Here is an 18,573-nt window from a genome sequence, read left to right on the forward strand (position 1 = left end):
TTATCATTATAAAGGTTGTTATTTATTATCATTATAAACATAAAGGTGGTCAGTATTTATTCAGTTCTCACAATATGCAAGCAAGACCCTAACCCAGTCATGTTCTCCAGATGCCCCAAATGCCTTACCTCTCTTCAAACTGAAAAGCCAGGGTCAGAAGGCCACAGACTCTCCGCTGTTCAACCGGGGCTTCAGATGGAGTCTTCTCGGTTCAGTCACGGCTGGGGAAGTGACATCAGAACAGACCCGAATTTTTTTAATTTGGGTGCACCAGAACCAGAACCGAAAGAAGAGAAATTACAGGTCAAAGCCCTGCTAGAAACTTAATCTCCTTCTTAGAAAACAAGGGCAGCGTTCACGTTGCATAGCAACCAAATCTCTTGCCCTTCAGATTTTGCACAGAGTCGGAAAGGGTGGTGCCCTCCTCAAAGATGGTGCTGGCTGAACGGTTTTGAATGTGTGTTGTTCTCCTCAGTCCTGCCAATAATCAAGTCTCCTGCATCCGATTCCTGAAAGGGCTCACTACGTCTCTTCTGAGTCTCCCATTCCAGAACTTTGACCAGTAATTTTTCCCATTCCAGGTATCGCTCTGAATCACCCAAATTTTAAAATTTCAGGTCTCTTCCAGTTTCACTTCATCAGCCATGATTGAACCAGTTGAAGCCAGTTCGAAGCCCTATGTTCAACACAGGGTACCCAAGGGTGAGCTTCAAAAGAGGGTAAGGTGGATGTTGGGACCTTGATGGCCAGAAAAGTTTTGTGAAACAAGGGTACTAATTCCAATTTTTTGGGCATTTACTATGTGTGAGCCATGCTATCCATTTAATACATCACCCTTAATGACAAAAACCCCAAGCCTTCAGGCCAATTCTAACTCATGGTGACCCCACACAATACGAAGTATAAATGTGCTCCAAAGGGTTTTCTTGGCTGTAATCTTTAGCCTTTCTTCTGTGCTGCTGCTGGGTGGGTTCAAATTTCCAACCTTTCGGTTAACAATTGAATACGAACTGTGCCACTGTCTTAGTTATCTAATGCTGTTCTAACAGAAATATCACAAGTGGATAGCCTTAACAAACAGAAGTTTATTTTCTCATGCTTTAGGGGGCTAGAAGTCCAAATTCAGGGTGCCAGCTCCTGGGGATAGCTTTCTTTCTCTGTTAGCTCTGGGGAAAGGTGCTTGTCATCAATCTTCCCCTGGTCTAGGAGCTTCTCAGCTCATGGACCCCAGGTCCAAAGGACGCGCTCTGCTCTAGGCTCTTCTTTCTTGGTAGTATGAGGTCCTTCTCTCTGCTCACTTCTCTCTCTTATATCTCAAAATAGAGTGACTCAAGATAGAACCTTATCCTGTAGATTGAGTCCTGCCTCATTAACATACCTGCCACCCCATCCGGCCAGCCACTCACCCATCCACCCACCCACACATCCATCTATCCATATGTCCACCACACATCCATCCATCCACTCACCTGCCCACTCATCCATCTATCCACCCACTCATCCATCCATCCATCCACCTACCACTCACCCAGCCATCCTTCTCTCCACCATCCATCCTCTCAAGCCTTTATTCAATACAAGCCCTATCCACCAGGTGGCACACCCCCCTCCCTAATGGCAGCTGCAGGAAGCTGCTATTTTAATCCTAGGGTCTTGCATCCAGGGTCAGTCACTTCAGCCTCAGTGCTCAGGAAAGACGTCAGCCCAGTGCTTCCCACGACCGTTACCCTTTGTATGAAATCTACCCTAGGGAATCCATTCTCTCGTTAGAACTGTCTTTATTTATTCCAGAACTTTTAATGCAGTCTGTATTTTTCTAGTCCTAAAGAGGGAAGGTTGTCATGTTGCCTTTGAGATACCCACAGATGACTCAGGGAATGTGCTCTGTCCCCTGCCAGCACTGAGGGTGCACACGGGCTCGATTTTTGGAAAGGAAACTCAACAAGGCCCAATGCCCTTTTTTAACGTGCACACACAGTCCCTTCAACTCAGCAGTTACATGGCTGGTAATTCATCCTATGGAGTGTTTCCTCACAGGTATATAAAGTATACATATGTGAACATAACACATGGATCGCACCAGGGCCTGGCAGGTGTATGTCGCACACCCAGAACAAGGAGAAAGACAGGCAGCAAGAGAGGGAAGCAATGCACAGAAATGCCTCCCCTTACGATGGGTACTGTGAAGGCCGTGTGCGCGGAGAGCATGGGGGAGTCCTAGGTGATGCAAACAGTTAACATGCTCGGCTGCTGGCCAAAAGGTTGCCAGTTCGAGTCCACCCAGAGGCGCGTTAGAAGAAAGGCCTGGTGATCTCCTTTCGAAAAATCAGCCACTGAAAACTCAATGGAGCACAGTTCTCCTCTGACACACACGGGGTCGCCATGAGTTGGGCTTGACTCAACGGCAATGGGTTTGGTTTTGGCATCCCTGGGTGGTGCAAACATTAAAGTGCTGGGCTGCTCACTGAAAGGTTGGAGGTTCGAGTCCACCCAGAGTTGTCTCCGAAGAAAGGCCTGGAGATCTATTTCTTGAAAAATCATCCATTGAAAAACCCTGTGGAGCACAGTTCTCCTCTGACACACACAGGGGCGCCATGAGTTGGAGTCGACAGCAAATGGTTTGGTTATTTGGATAGAGGATGGCTAGGGGAGGGGCAGGGTCTCTAGGAGGATCGGGAGGCAGCAGGAGGCAGGGATTGTTGGCGGGCAGTGTTGTCCCCTACGCCTAGCTGGGGAGCAGGAGTGAGGAGGGACTTGGTTGCTCATTGCAACTCCTGCAGCAGGAAGCACAGACCCTCTCACCAGGTTCCCTAAGACGGTGGAGCCCTGGAGGGTCCAGCGGGTCTCTGAAGCTTGTCCCCAGCTCTCGGAATCCAGGTGGAGGCTGCGGTTGCAGCTCGCTGAGTTTAGGGCTATGTCATCTCCCACTTCCTCTTACCTCCACAGCCTGTCACGCAATGGCAGAAAGAATCACGAGCTTTCCTGGCGCTCCGGCCTGTTTTCTTTCTGGGGATCCTCCTCTCTGTGGTCAAAGACAGACTCTACCATCCACAGGATTTGTTTGTGCTTTCTAAAAACGGATTGAGGGTTTGCACCCTCCGGTGCTTTCTCCGTAATCTCTCAACAATATCCCTGTGAAAACAAAAAGCATATTAAGCCACTAATAGAAACTAAAGTTTGTATAATAAATGATCTTGCAAATCAGGGCAGTATTTCGAGTAGAGAGTCAAAACAGTTCCGAAGAAGAAGCACCCTTTACAGACTGTTATTCTCTAGCAGGTTTTTAGCTTCTTGCTGGTAAAACAATTTGTGGCCAGTAAATTTCCATATAGCATTGTCTTGAAGAAAAGTGAGAATTACCAATGGACCCGAAAACAGAGCTCTAGTCTGACCTGTGGGGTTTCTGCTAAAAGTGCACAAAGATAATTCTTTAAAAGAGCACAAGGCCTAACATAAAATGTTCTTTACTGCTTAATCTAGGCTGTTGCAGCCCTAGTGGCACAGCGGTTAAGTACTCAGCTGCTAACCAAAAGGTCAGAAGTTCGAGCCCACCAGCTGCTCCGCGGGAGAAAGACGTGGCAACCTGCTTCCGCAAAGATTACAGCCTTGGAAACCCTATGGGGCAGTTCTACTCTGTCCTACAGGGTCACTAGGAGTCGGAATCAACTCATTGGCAGTGCAGGGTTTTTTTTTTTTTTTTGGGTGGAGGGGGGGTTGTGTGTTTTAAATCTGTATCCAGAAACACTTTCTGGCCAGCACTGGGATTTGTGCTTAGAGGAAACGGTGCTAGACTGAGCTCTGAGAGTCTTTGGGAGGAAGTGTGTCGTTAGCTGAGGGTTTAGACGCATATGTGTTCTTTAGCTCTGAGCCTTTTTCCTGTCCTCCTTTCCTGTGTCCCCCACTGCACGGCCCAATAATCCCCGCTCAATCTCTTTTCAAAGGGAGAGTCAGAAATAAGCGGTTACACCACAAAGGAAAGGGCGTAGACCTGTTCCACTCTTTCTACCTCTGAGCAGGTGGAGACGGCGGCCAGAGAAGAATTACTCAGCACAACCGCCCACATTAAAAGGATCCTCAACAAACCTTCAGGCCATCCCCCCATTTTCAGATGGAGAAATACAGAAACACAAAGGGGTGTCCCCAAAGCTCACAAATATCGAAAAGCAAAACACAAACTCATTGCATTCAAATTGATTCCAGCTCATCATGACCCTGTAGGACAGGGTAGAACTGTCCCACAGGGTTTCCAAGGCTGTAATCTTTATGGAAGCAGGCGGCCACATCTTTCTCCCATAGAGCGACAGGGGGGTTCGAACCACCAGCCTTTTGGTTAGCAGCCAGGTGTTTTAACCACTGTGCCATCAGCCCTAAATATCAAGTAGCCTTGGTGGTGCAACAGTTAAGCACTAGGCTACTAACCGAGAACTTGGCGGTTCTAACCCACCCAGTGGTGGTGAGAAAGAAAGGCCTGGAGATCTGCTCCCGTAAGGATGACAGCCTAGAAAACCCTATAAGGCAGGTCTATTTCTGTAACCCACGGGGTCACTGTGAGTTAGAATATGTTCCACAGCAGCTAATAACAACAACAGAAAAAAAAAAAAAATCAAGTAATCTGAGTGCTGAGATCTGAGACGCATCTGTGTCATCAAGACACTCCAGGACAAAGGTGGAGGAGATGAAATGAAACTTAAAAGAACACAGCTGTGGCCCTCTTTCTTTCTCTCGCTTTTCATTCATTTATTTGAGTATGAATTGAGTCAAGGATGGGGGCAAACCATTCTGATTTTTCTGTTTAACCAAATATTAATCACAAAAAACACAAAGAAAGTGTCATGGTCATTAGTATCAGGCTTTGGAGTCCCTGGGGCATGCAAATGGTGAATGCACTCGGCTGCTAACCAAAAAGCTGGAGGTTCAGGTCCACCGAGAGGCACCTCAGAAGAAAGGCCTGGAGATCTACTTCCCAAAAAATCAGCCATTGAAAACCCTGTGGAGCGCAGTTCTACTCTGACACACATGGGGATGCCATGAGTCTGCATCAAGCCCAGGGCAATGAATAACAACAAACAACAGTTTCCAGGAAGGAGACCCTGGCCGATGCAAATGGTTAATTGCTAACCAAATTTTGGTGGTTTGAGTCCACCCAGAGGTGCCTTGGAAGAAAGGCTTGGTGACCGACTTCTAAAAAATCAGCCACTGAAAACCCTGTGGAGCACAGTTCTACTCTGACACACACAGGGGCTCCTCGAGTCGGAGTTGACTCAACGGCAAGTGGAAAAAAACAAAAACAAAAAACACCACCACAATCAAGGTAAAGAACATTTCCATCACCACGGAAACTGGCCTGGTAACCCTTTGTCATCAAGTCCTCCCCCTAACTCCAGTCCGTGGCAACCACTGCTGTGTTCTCCCTCTCTCCCTCTCTCTCTCTCTCTGAGTTATCTAGAGCTGCCGTAACAGAAATACCACAAGCGGATGGCTTTAACAAACAGACGTTTATTCTCTCGCAGTCTAGGAGGTTACAAGACCAAATTCAGGGCACCAGCTCCAGGAGAAGGCTTTCTCTGTTGGCTCTGGAGGAAGGTCCTTGTCATCAGTCTTTACCTAGTGTAGGAGCTTCTCAGTGCAGGGACCCCAGGTCCAAAAGACACACTCTGCTTCTGGCACTGCTTTCTTGGTGACATGAGGTCCCTCTCCTCTCTGCTGGCTTCTCTCTTTTAGATCTCAAAAGAGATCGATTCAAGATACAACCTAATCTTGTAGATTGAGTCCTGCCTCATTAACATAACTGCCTCTAAACTTGCGTTATTAACGTCACAGAGGGTGGGGTTACAACACATAGAGTAATCACACCATATGACGAAATGGTGGACAACTACATAATAATGGCAATCATGGCCTAGCCAAGCTGACACACATTTTTGGGGAACACAGTTCAATCTATAACCCTGTCTCTCTCTCTATCTCTTTGACTATCTTCAATGCTCACAAGAGGAGGGTATTTTCCTATGAAGCAATCCTATGAGAGACCCCCATCACTTTCCAGTAGACCAGAGCGTAGAAAAGAAGGGGATGGTGGGGAAGAGAAAGCAACAATGATATACAATGAAAAAACAGGATTTCAAGAACTCCAGGACAATTTTACAGCAAGATTATCCAAAATCAAGCAGCATGGTTGGGGTAAACAGAATAATGCCCCACCCCCCAAAAAAGGTTCAGGTCCTAATCCCTGAAACCTGTGAATGTGTGACCTCACACGGCCATCATGAATTTATAGACATGATTAGACTAAGGATTTCGAGATAAGGAGATTATCCTGGATTAGGCAGGGGGATGAATGTCATCACAAAGACCCTTATACGAGAGAGGCGGAAGGGCCAGAGTCAGAGATGGAGACTGAGAAGGTGCTGGAGGACTGGCTTTGAAGATGCAGGAAGGGGCCGTGAGACAAGAAATGTGGGTGGCCTCTAGAAGCTGGAGAAGTCAAGGAAGCAGATCTCCCCTGGACACCCCGGAAGACACATAGCCCTGCTGATGCCCTGGCTTTAGCCCAGTGAGATTGATTTTGGACTTCTGGTCTCCAGGAACATAAGCTGATGAATCTCTCTTGCTTTAAATCACTAGCTTTGTGGTAATGGTTCAGCAACCATTGGAAACTCATCAAATATCAAACTCCGATTTTTCATTTATTTGCTTTTCCTCCCTGCAGATTTCCAAGGTGTCTGGTTCTTATTCACTCACTCACCCATCCACATACCCATCCACCTACCCACCCATCCATCCATCCACTCTTTTATCCATCCACTCAACCATTCATCTACCCACCCACCATCCACCCATCCATCTACCCACCCTACCACCCATTCATCCACCCACGCACCCACCCAACCATCTATCCACCCACCCATCCATCTACCCACCCACACACTATGGCAAACTGACAGGTGTTGGGATAACAAGTTAAATACAAATTCAGGGTACTGAACACTTGGGTGGCCCAGGTATTATTACTGATATTTATTTTTAAACATTGTTTCTGCCTTTCCCATTTCTAGAAGATAGAAAACTAAACCTACAGTTATCATACTTAAAGCTCAACTCCGAATCATGGACATCCCACATGTGCCAGAGTAGAACTGTGCTCCATAGGGTTTTCAAAGGCTGATCTTTCAGAAGAGGATCACCAGGCCTTTCTCCCAAGGCACCCTTGCATAGACTTGAACCTCTAACCTTTTGGTTAGCAGGCAAGTGTGTTATATTTGCACTACCGATGCAGGAATTCTGTCTAACATACAGTGGTACATTTAGCAGGTAACGGGATTGTGAGGACAAGTGAGAGAAGAGTTGGCTTTGAGCAAACAAAGATTCTTGGAGTATGAAGCTGTGGTTGGAGGTACATTTGGGATGATGGACAGGAGCCGCCCTGTCACTGGGGATGGCTTGAGAAAAGTTGCAAGTAAAGAGGATCTATGCGCCGCCCCACTGATGAGAAGACTACAAGAAGAAAATAGCCTCCACAAGAAAGGAGAGAGGCTATGGCTGAGCCTCATCGGTGACAACCAGTGAAGTTGATGCTACGTAATTTGGTGCAAAATTTCATTGAAAACGCTGCCCTTTGAGAAAATGCTGATTACTTTGATGCTGATTACAGGAAATGATTAAATGTTGACTTGAAAGTGAGAAGGACATCAAGCTTGGTAAAGCAGCGAGTCAGCAAAAAATAAGAAAACCACTCAACGAGATGGATTGGCACAGTGGTTGCAACAGTGCCCTCGAGCATATCAATGATTGTGAGCGTGGCGCAGGACTGGGCAGTGTTTCGTTCTGTTGTACGTGGGGTGACTATGAGTCGGAAAGGATCTGATGGCACGTAAAAACACCACGTGATATTTTAAGGAGCTATGTCACTGGGGAGAACGGCATTATTTCCTATGTGAAGAGTAGAAAAGAAGATGTTGTAGAGATCAGGTAACAGCAGCCCCAGAGAGAGAATGAGGTAAGACTGAGACACAGAATTTGCTCTCATTCTTGAGAGGACAAAGTCCTCAAGTTGCTCATGAGGCACATGGACTTCCCTTTTCTTGCTGGCATAATCAGGGGCTAAGTCAGGAAAGCATGTAAGGTGCTGGTCCAGGATGAGTGAAGCCGGGAGGGAGCATCATCTGGAGAGCAGACAGTGCCAGGACATGTCAGCTTGGAGGTTCCCGTGACAGGAGATAGCTGAGGAAGCCTCAGGACAGTGGTCACAAATGGGAGGTCTCCAAGGAGAAAGACCTGCCACAGGGAGGTTCACAAGCAGGGCCCAGTCCTGGGAGGTCATGAGGAAAGTACTGGCCCTCAGGTACTAGAGTGCAACACCTGTAACTGGGTGTTGAGGGGCAGGATGTTAAAGTATTGAGGATCCCAATGAGCAGGTAACTGAATTGTGATCCAGTATCAGAGCACTGACCGCTTTTGTCCTCTCCATCCAACCATCTACCCACCCAGTCACCCACCTACACATATATCCATCCACTCGTTAATACGCCAACCAATCCACCCATCATCCATCGATCATTCATCCACCATCCATCCACTCAACAATCAATCCATCCATCCTTCCATCCATCCATCCATCCATCCATCCATCCATCCATCCATCCATCCATCCATCCATTACCCACCCACCCACCCTTCCATCCATCAATCCATCCATCCATCCATCCACCCACCCATCCATACATCCATGCATCCGTCCATGCGTCCATGCATCCTTGCACCCATGCGTCCATGTGTCCGTCTGTCCGTCCGTCCGTTCGTCCATCCGTCCGCCCGCCCGCCTGCCCATCTACCCACCCATCCATCCATCCACCCGTCCCTCCATCTAGCAAATGAAAAGGCAGCCTATTTTTCATCCTAATTACCATTACAAAGCTTTCGTGGAGCCTGTAAAATAAAAGATGAGGGAGTGGAGTCTAACCTTCTTCTCTTCACAAGGGGGAAGGAGAATCAAGATCAACAGCCCAAGGCTGATTCCTATGGGGCAGAGGTCAGACATGCCTCCTCTCTCCACCATCTTTACCAATTCTGACACTATCTGTCTTTCCCACAGGCACTCTCTACTTCTCTGCTGGGTTCAATAATTCACTGCCATGGCCACACAGAGCTCACAGACTACACTTAAAACGATTATGGGGTTTATTTGGAACGTAACAGATTAAAATTCAGGTTCAGGAACTCTCAGGATACAGTTCTTGTATCACGACAGCCTCTTTTCAGCTATGCTGGCAAGCACATCTCTCTGGCCCTAGGCCTCTGTCCTGCTCAGGCAAGTGTTACAAAGCTCTTTTAGTCACTGCCAATAAGTCCCCAGAGGCACCCCAGGTACTCAGCTTTCTCAATCCATGTGCCAGGAAGCCCACTTCATGATCTCCTGCCAGTCTGTCCTGCCACCGCTTCTCACCTTCTTCAGGGTTACACCTCTCTCTCTCTCTCTTTCTCTGTCTCCTGGTTCCAGGAGTTTCTCGGTGCAGAGATCCCGAGTTCAAAGGATGCGAGCTCTCCACTCCTAGTTCTTCTTCCTTGATGGGGTTGGAATTCTCTTTCCTGCCTCTGGCAGGTGGAGGGGGGGCTCATTTCAAGCCCATTTGGACGGCAAAACTGACCAATCCCTTTGGTGGACCACAATTACCCTATCACACAGCCCTGCCCAGTCATTTGGGTGGGAGTTACAAGACCACGGCTAGATCCATCGCACTGCAGAGCCCCAAGCGACCACAAAGGCAGAGCACCTGAGACGAGAAACTGTGAAGAAGGGTGCTGTTTGCGGCCTGCACGCTCCATGCCAGGCACTGCCCTCACTATGTTATCCATCCTAACAGCCCCGAGAGGTAGGAACATGGAGTTCATCTCACTGGCATGAAAGTTGAAACACACCTGGTTAGTGACTTCGCTCAGGCACACCCTGTTTGTGGAAGATGGGGTCCCTTTCCATCAGCTCTGCTTTCTTCCAAGCCAGGTCCTGCCCAAATCCTTCCTTTGCCTCTATAGGTAAGAACACTTGAGTGTTTGTCCTTTTAGGAAATCAGAGTAGGGCTGGGATTATGGTGAGCCAGTGAGGCACTAGCCTCGAGAACAAAATTTAAGGGCACTGTCTTAGTTGTCTTGAGAGCTCGGTTGCTAACCAAAAGGGTGGCAATTCAAGTCCACCGGCCACTCCTTGGAAACCCTATGGGGCAGTTCTACGGTGTCCTATATATAGGGCTGCTATGAGCTGGAATCAACTCGACGGCAACGGTTTTGTTTTTGTTTTGGTCTTAGTTACCTAGTGCTGACGTAACAGAACGCACAAGTGGGTGGCTTTAATAAACAGAAGTTAATTTGCTCACAGTTCAGGAGACTTGGAGAACAAATTCAGGACGCTGGCTCTAGGGGATGGTTCTCTCTGTCAGCTCTGGGGAAGGATCCTTGCCTCTTTTCAGCTTGTGTTCCTTGACTCCTTGGGGGTCTTCACGTGAGACAGCATCTCTATTCCCCTATCTCTACTTGCCCCACACTAATATTCCTTCGTTAACATAACAAAACACACTCCCAAATGGGATCATAACCACAGGTGTAGGGGTTAGGATTTACAACAAATATTTTAGGATGACACAATTCAGTCCATGACAGGCACCAAAAACTCAGTCTTCAGGTGAACAATATTTTATAATATGCAATATCTTCACATCACAACAAACGAAAAAAACTATGATGAACAAAATACCAAAACTTTAAATAAAAAGAAGATCTGTGCAGAGCTGTGCTGAGCCCTATTGGAGCACGAAGCAAAAGAAAAAATGTGCAACCCTCTCTATGCATGTTCTTACGTATTTTTAACAGTATTTTCTAGTTATTGTTGTTGTTACTTGCTCTGATTTGGTGATGCGGTGATTCTGACTACAGCAACCTCATGTGTGCAAAGAAGAAAGGCTCCACAGGGTTGTCAAGACTGTGACATTTCAGAAGCAGACCACTCGGCCTTTCCTCTGAGGTACCGCTGAGTGGGTTCGAACCACCAACCTTCTGTCTAGTAGTTGAGCACTTCACCCTTTGCGCCATCCAGTTTATCTACGGGAATCCATAGGGTGCCAGTCTCGTCTCTGTGGTTGCTCGATGCCTGATAAAAGATCAGGTAAAAATAGAACAGGAAGACAGATGGCAGGAAGTGAACCACCTACCGTACCCCTCCTCCCTCCCCCTCTAACCCCACAGGGGTACACATTCAGGGAAGCCCCACATCCTGGGACTGCCAGGGTTAAAACCAAGTCTGAAAACCAAACCCGTTGCCATTCAGTGGATTTCGACTCACAGCGACCCTACAGGACAGAGTAGAACTGCCTCATAGGGTCTCCAAGGCTGTAATTTTTAAGGAAGCAGACTGCCACATATTTCTCCCCTGGAGCCGCTGATGGGTTCAAACCTCTGACCTTTTGGTTAGCAGCTGAGCACTTAACCACTTTGCCCTATAAAGCTGCTCCGGCAATAGCCAAGGCAACGAGGACTTTACTTCGTTCTGCATTCTGATTTTCCAATGGCTGTTTTTCCAAGTATCCATCATGGCCGGGACCCCTGGTGGTCAAAGGGTTAAGCGCTTGGCTGCTAACCGGTAGGTTGGACGTTCGAGTCCAGATAAAGGCATCTTGGAAGAAAGGCCTGGCAGTCCACTTCCAAAGAGTCAACCATTGTGAACCCTGAGGATCACAGTTTTACTCTGACACACACAGGGTCACCATGAGACAGTCTGCTCGATGCAACTGGTTTGGTTTGAAGTCCCTGAGTGGTGCAAATGGTTAACTCGTTCAGCTGCTAACCGAAAGGTTGTGGGTTAGAGTCCACCCAGGGTGCCTGAGAAGAAAGGCCTGGCAATCTACTTCAGAAAAATTAGCCTCTAAAAACCCTATGGAGCACAGTTCTACTCTGACACACAGACACAACAGCATTTTTTTTTTTTTTTTGTCTATGTGCTTGTAGTCCATATATCTAAAGAGAACCTGGGGAGTTGAAGCAGTTATCCCACAGGCTGCTAACCAGAAGGCTAGAGGTTCGAGTCTACCCAGAGGTACCTCGGAAGAAAGGCCTGGCTATCTATACTAAGAAATCAGCCATCGAGAACCCTGTGGAGCACAGTTCTACTCTGACACACGTGGGAGTGCCACGACTCAGGGTTGAGTCCACGGCAAATTGTTTTAGTACTGGTGAGAGTTTCCCTGTGTTTGCGGTCCCTTGGGGAGGCCATAAAAATACGTCATCTTGGGGTCAAGCAGCGGAATCTCTGGCAGAGACCCCTCGCTGGGGACTACAACGCGGACCCCAGGAGGGTCGAACACACAGGACGGAACTAGGGTGAGGGTTACGAGGGACTTGTCGCCACTGCAAAATTTAAGGGTGTGCCAAAAACCTCTGTAGTGAAGATGTGTGCTGTTGTAATGCAATGTTTAAAAAAAAAGTAAGTTGATGCAGAAAATTCATGATACACAAACATCAATGTTTTACATGCAGACAGGATCAGTAAATTGAAGTAAATTAGACATCTTTAAAGGTCAACACTTGGCCAAGAAAAATTCTCAAACGTGGCAAATTCTCTCCACTGAAAATGAGAAGAACAAAAAGGAGATTTTGAGAGTGTTTTTGATCAGAAGGTGGGACCCCCTGTTTGGCACAAACTGTTAGGTGCTCAACTACTAACCAGAAACTTGTGGGTTCAAATCCACCCAGAGGCAGCTCAGAAGAAAGACCGGGCAATCTGCCTCTGAAAGGTAAGTCTTGAAAACCTCCTGGATCCCAGTTCTATTCTGACACACATGGAGTTGTCATGAGTTGAAGCTGGATTGACAACTAACAAAAATGAAAAATATACATAACAAAAAAATCAGCCATTGAAAACCCTGTTGAACACAGTTTTACTCTGTACATAGGGTTGCCACTGGTCAGGATCATGATACACGGAGAAAAGACTGAAGTTGTCAAGGATTTCGATTTACTTGAATCCACAATCAACACTCATGGAAGCAGCAGTCGAGAAATCAATAGACGCATTGCACTGGGCAAGTCTGCTGCTCAAAAAAAAAAGGCCTCTTTAAAGTGTTGAAGAGAAAAGATGTCACCCTGAAGACTAAGGTGCACCTGACCCAAGCCATGGTATTTTCAATCGCCTCATATGCATGTGAAAGCTGGACAATAAATAAGGAAGACCAAAGAAGAGTTGACGCCTTTGAATTGTGGTGTTGGCGAAGAATATTGAATACACCATGGACTGCCAAAAGGACGAACAAATCTGTCTTGGAACAAGTGCGGCCAGAATGCTCCTTAGAGGCTAGGATGGCGAGACTGCGTCTTACAGGCTCTGGACATGTTGTCGGGAGGGATCAGTCCCTGGAGAAGGACATCATGCTTGGCAGAGTACAGGATCAGCATAAAAGAGGAAGACCCTCAACGAGGTGGATTGACACAGTGGCTGCAACAGTGGGCTCAAGTATAAGAACAATTGTGAGGATGGCACAGGACCGGGCAGTGTTTCATTCTGTAGCACACAGTGTCGTTACGAGCCAGAACCGACTTGATGGCACCTGACAACAACAACATGTTTATATATACGTGTGTGTGTGTGTATGCACGTGTGTGCATGTGTGTTTCTATCTGTGTCTATATGTTCTGTGGATGTGCGTGTATACGTGTGGATGTGTACATAACAAAAACCCAACACACGTAATATATGCATGTATATTTATGTAACGTGTGTTTGTATCTGTTTATATACACATGTGCATATATGTGCGTGTGTAAACATGTATGTGTGTATGTGTATGTCTATATGTGTGAGTGGAGCCCTGGTGGCACAGTGGTTAAGAGCTCAGTTGTTAGCCAAAAGGTCAGCAGTTCAAATCCACCAGCCACTCCTTAGAAACTCTATGGGGTAGTTCTACTCTGTCCTGTAGGGTCACTATGAGTAGGAACCAATTCAACAGCACTTAACAACAACAATGTATGTGTGAATATGTGTGTATGTGTGTGTTTAGTGTATATATCTTGTAGTACTTAAGTCTAATTCCGCTTTTAGTATCCCACCAGTGCTTAACGCCATTTACAAAATTAAATTGCTATAGCTTCCATTTGTAATACAGTACAGTAAAACACCACAGCTCAATATCCGATCAATAACAACAAAATGAAAATGCATAGAGCCTCGGAAAGCAGTCATCCCATTTCATTTCAGTCATGAAAATGGTCAGTGCTTTTTACATGACCTCCACCCTGGTTTGTTGGTTGGCAACATCCCACCCCAGCCCCTGCCTGGTGGGAGCATTTACAGAGACCCCTCGGTGCTGCATTGGCAACGCCAGACTGGGTGTCTCAGCCAGGTGGTCTCAGCCAGGTGAGAGCTTGGGAAGGGAGGGCAAGTGCTGAAAACCACCAGTTCCCCACCCCCCTCGCCCTGGGCTGTACCTTGAGATTCCTAAAGTAGAAGGTGCTTTCTCTGCTCTCCACCTGCTGTGAGGTAGAATCAGGTGTGGGGAATCTCCCGAAGTGGACTGGTCCTCCACGAGGAGACTGGGAGGCTGAGCAGGGGCAGGGCACTGGGGGCTCAAGGTGGGGGTCTCTCACTGGTGCTGCAGCCCCCAAGAAGTTGCCTTCAGGGCCTCAGTCTCCCCATCTGGGCAGCAAACGTGTCGGCTCTTGTCACACCGAACCCGGCCACCAGAAGACCCCAGGAAGGGCAGAGACTCTTCCAGAAGACTGAAAGGACCAAACAGGACCACTGGTCCAGATGAACACCCCTGGGAGGAGCCCCACGGGGCCTTGGAAGCCACCAGGAATCTCTGTCCATGATTGAGATCAGGGTCTTGCAGCAGGAATCTCAGCCGCTTCGAGGAGCCTGCTGGTGTGGGTCTTGGGCAAAGGAAAAAGGGTTTGGTGGGTTCTCCAGGGAGTCCCTAGGTGGCTCAAGTGGTTAAGTGCTCAGCTGCTAATTGAAAGGTTGGCAGTTCAAGTCCACCCAGGCGCATCTCGGAAGAAAGTCCTGGCAATTTGCTTCAAAAAAATCAGGCACTGCAAACCCTATGGAGCAAATGTGGCAAATGTGGGGGTGCCATGAGTCGGGGTCTACTTGATGGCAACTGGCTTGGTTTTTTGGGCTTCCAGGCTTCTCTGGCCACTCAGAAGGGATAAGGTTTAGGACCCACCCTACTCCAGTATGACCTCACTAATATAACAAAACAAAATTCCTATGTCTAAGCAGGATCGTATTTACAGGTATAGGGGTTACGATGTCCACATGTGGTGATTGGAGACACAAAGTCATAACACTAGTCTTCTTCTCCCTCCTTTCTTTTTATGACTTTTAAAAAAAATTGTGGCATAATACGTATTATGGATTAAATTATGCCCCCAAGAAATATGTGTTGGAAATCCTAATCCCTATGCCTCCAGTTATAATCCCATTTGGGAGAGGGTTGTCTTTGTTATGTTAATGAGGCATGATTAGTGTAGGGCATATCTGGAGTCTATCTCTTTTGAGATATAAAAAGAGATTAGACAAGTAAGTGAGAGAAGCAGAGATGGGGTAAGATAGACACATGGAGATCTCCAAGGAACGAGGAAGCAGAAGCTGAAGAGACAAGGACCTTCCCTCAGAGCCAGCAGACAGAAAGCCTTCCCCTAGAGCCAGTGCCCTGAATTTAGCCTTCTAAACTGTAAGAAAATAAACTTCTGTTTGTAAAAGCCACCCACTGTGGTAATTCTGTTACGGTAGCACTTTATAACTAAGACAGAATTTAGTACTGGGAGTGGGGTGCTGCTCTAACAGATACATAAAATGTGGACACGGTTTTGGAATTGGGTAATAGGTAGAGGTTAGAAGGGTGTTAAGGGGACTAATAGTAAAAGCCTAGTTTACCTTGAAGAAACCATTGGTAGAATTATGGACATTGAAGGCAATTCTGGTGAGGACTCACGAGGAAGTGAAGAGAGCTATAGAGAAGGTCTCCATCAACTTAGAGAATACATATGGTGCCAGCTAAAGAATGTTGCTAGAAATGTGGATGTTCAGTGCTCTTCTGGTGAAGTTTTAAAAGAAAATGAGGAACATGTGATTGGACGGTGGAGGAAGGACGATGCTTTTTATGCAGCGGCAAAGAGCTTGTCGCAATTATGTTCAAATGTTTGGTGGAAGGCAGAACTTGTAAGTGATGGACTTAGCTTGGGAGATCTCTAAGCAAGATCTTAAAGGAGCCACATGGTTTCTTCTTTGTGTGTATTGTAAAATGCAACAGGAAAGAGACAGACTTAAAAATGAACTGTACAAAATGGAAACAAAACTTAAAGATTTGGAAAATTCTGTTGTACAAACTAAGGACACCTGTCCTAGAATGGTCACCAAGGATGTGGCTACACAATATTTTGTTAAACAGATTAAGCCTGTGACTGATGGATCTAACCAACTACCACAGCAGAAAAACCCATCAACTTAGACTGACAGGGACAGAGAAAGAGAGAAAAGGAAGAAAGCTGTCTGCCTCTTGGAATTCTACAGGCAGGAAAAAGGCCCCCCAGAAGAGCAAAGAGCCACCCCTGGAGCAGCTCAGAGATTAGCAGAACTGTTGGAAGGAGCTCAGGAAGCAGGGCCTTCTCAGTTTCAAAGGGTGGGGCCACGGTCTTCTGGATCTCAAAGGGCGGGGCCATGACTTTCTAGGTTTTAAAGAGGAAGATCTTCACCAATTCAGTACCAGAGTGAGGGCTGACATTCACAAGTGCCTGAGGGATGGGGCCACTGCCCAAAGCTCAGAAGGAGGGGCTGCCATGCCCAAGAGGCAGAAGAATGGGGCCTGCTGGGGCCGAGAGTTTGGAGTTGCCACTCAGATGGACTAGGAGAATGGGACCACCTGAAGCAAAGGGAGCAGAGTTGCCATCCTAGTGGACCTGGAAGGCAGACCTGAAGCCCAGGGCAGAGGGGCCTCCACCCAGAATTCAAAGGGTGTGGCCAGCACCCAGAGTCTGGAGGACAGGACCATTGCCCAGATGGTCTCAGAGAACAGAGGATTATTTCCAAGCCTTGAGAGCTATTGTAAATTGTTCTGCTGGGTTTTGCACTTGCTTGATGCCCATTATCCCTTTCCCTCCAATTTCTCCCGTTTGTAATGGAAATGTCTGCCTTGTGCCTGTTCTATCACTGTATTTTGGAAACGGATAACTTGTATTCTAGATTTCACAGGTTCACAGATGAAGAGCAATTTTACCCCAAGGTAGAATACACCTAATGTCTCACCCGTATTAGATTTAGGTGATTCAGAAAATGAGATTTTGGGTTTGAAGTTGATTTAAGACTTTTGGGATGATGTGATGGGGTGAACATGCTTTGCATGTGAGAAGGACATGATTTTCTGAGGGCTGAAGGGTGGAGTGTTACGGGTTGAACTGGGCCTCTGAAAAGTATGCCTTATAAATCCTAACTTCTGTGCCTGTGGTTATCATCCTATACAGGAACGGGTTGTCTTCGTTATGTTAATGAGGCAGATTTAGTGTAGGATGTGTCTTCATTTAGTCCTTTTCAAGAAATAAAAAGAACAGATTAAGCCAGCAGAGATACAGGAAGAGCTGATGCCAAGCCACATGAAGATCTGCCCAGGATCAGAAGCTCAAAGAGACAAGGACCTTCCTCCAGGGCCAACAGAGACAGAAAGCCTTCCCCTAGGGCCCGCGCCCTGAATTCAGACCTATAGCCTCCCACACTGTGAGAGAATAAATTTTCTGTTTGTTAAAGCCACCCAGTTGTGGTATTTCTGTTATAACCACACTAGATGACTAAGAGAAAACCCATAAAATTCACCATCAGACATTTAATGTATTTCCAGTGTTGCACAACTATTACTGCTATCTATTTCCAGCACTTTCCATCACCCCAAACAGAACTTCAGTGCCTTTTAAGTAATAGCTCCTCATTTCCCCATCCCCACCCCCCATCCCCTGGTAACCACTAATAAACTTTGATGTCTAATGCATTTGCCTATTCTGGGTATTTTATAAAAGTGGGACCATAGGGTATTTGTCCTTTGTGTCTGCTTACTCTCTCAGTGTGAAGTTTTCAAGGTTTAGCCGCATCATGGCTTGCATCAGGACTTCATTTCCCTTCATAGCTGAGTGATGCTCCATTGTACAGATGGACCACATTTTGTTTATCCATTCATCTGTGGATGGACACTTGGGTTGTTTCCACCCTTTGGCTACTGTGAATAGTGCTGCAATGAATATTTGTGTATCATCTTTCTTCTTGGTTGATTTTAACAAATGGGAGAAAACAACCACAGCATATTTACACAGCAAGTTGCAGTGAACGGGTACAAGCTTTTCCATAGGTCCCTGGGTGGCACAAACCAAAGACTGTGCTTAGCTTCTAACCAAAGGTTGGTGGTTCGAACCCCCCGGCAGCTCCATGGAAGGAAGGCCTGGCAATCTGCTTCCATAAAGATCACAGCCAAGAAGACCCCACAGAGCGCAGTTGTACACTGTAACGCATGGCATGAACATGGCAGCACCAAGGCGTCTGAGCTCCTCTAACTT

Source organism: Elephas maximus, chromosome X, assembly GCF_024166365.1.
Source record: "Elephas maximus indicus isolate mEleMax1 chromosome X, mEleMax1 primary haplotype, whole genome shotgun sequence".
Lineage (NCBI taxonomy): Eukaryota > Metazoa > Chordata > Mammalia > Proboscidea > Elephantidae > Elephas > Elephas maximus.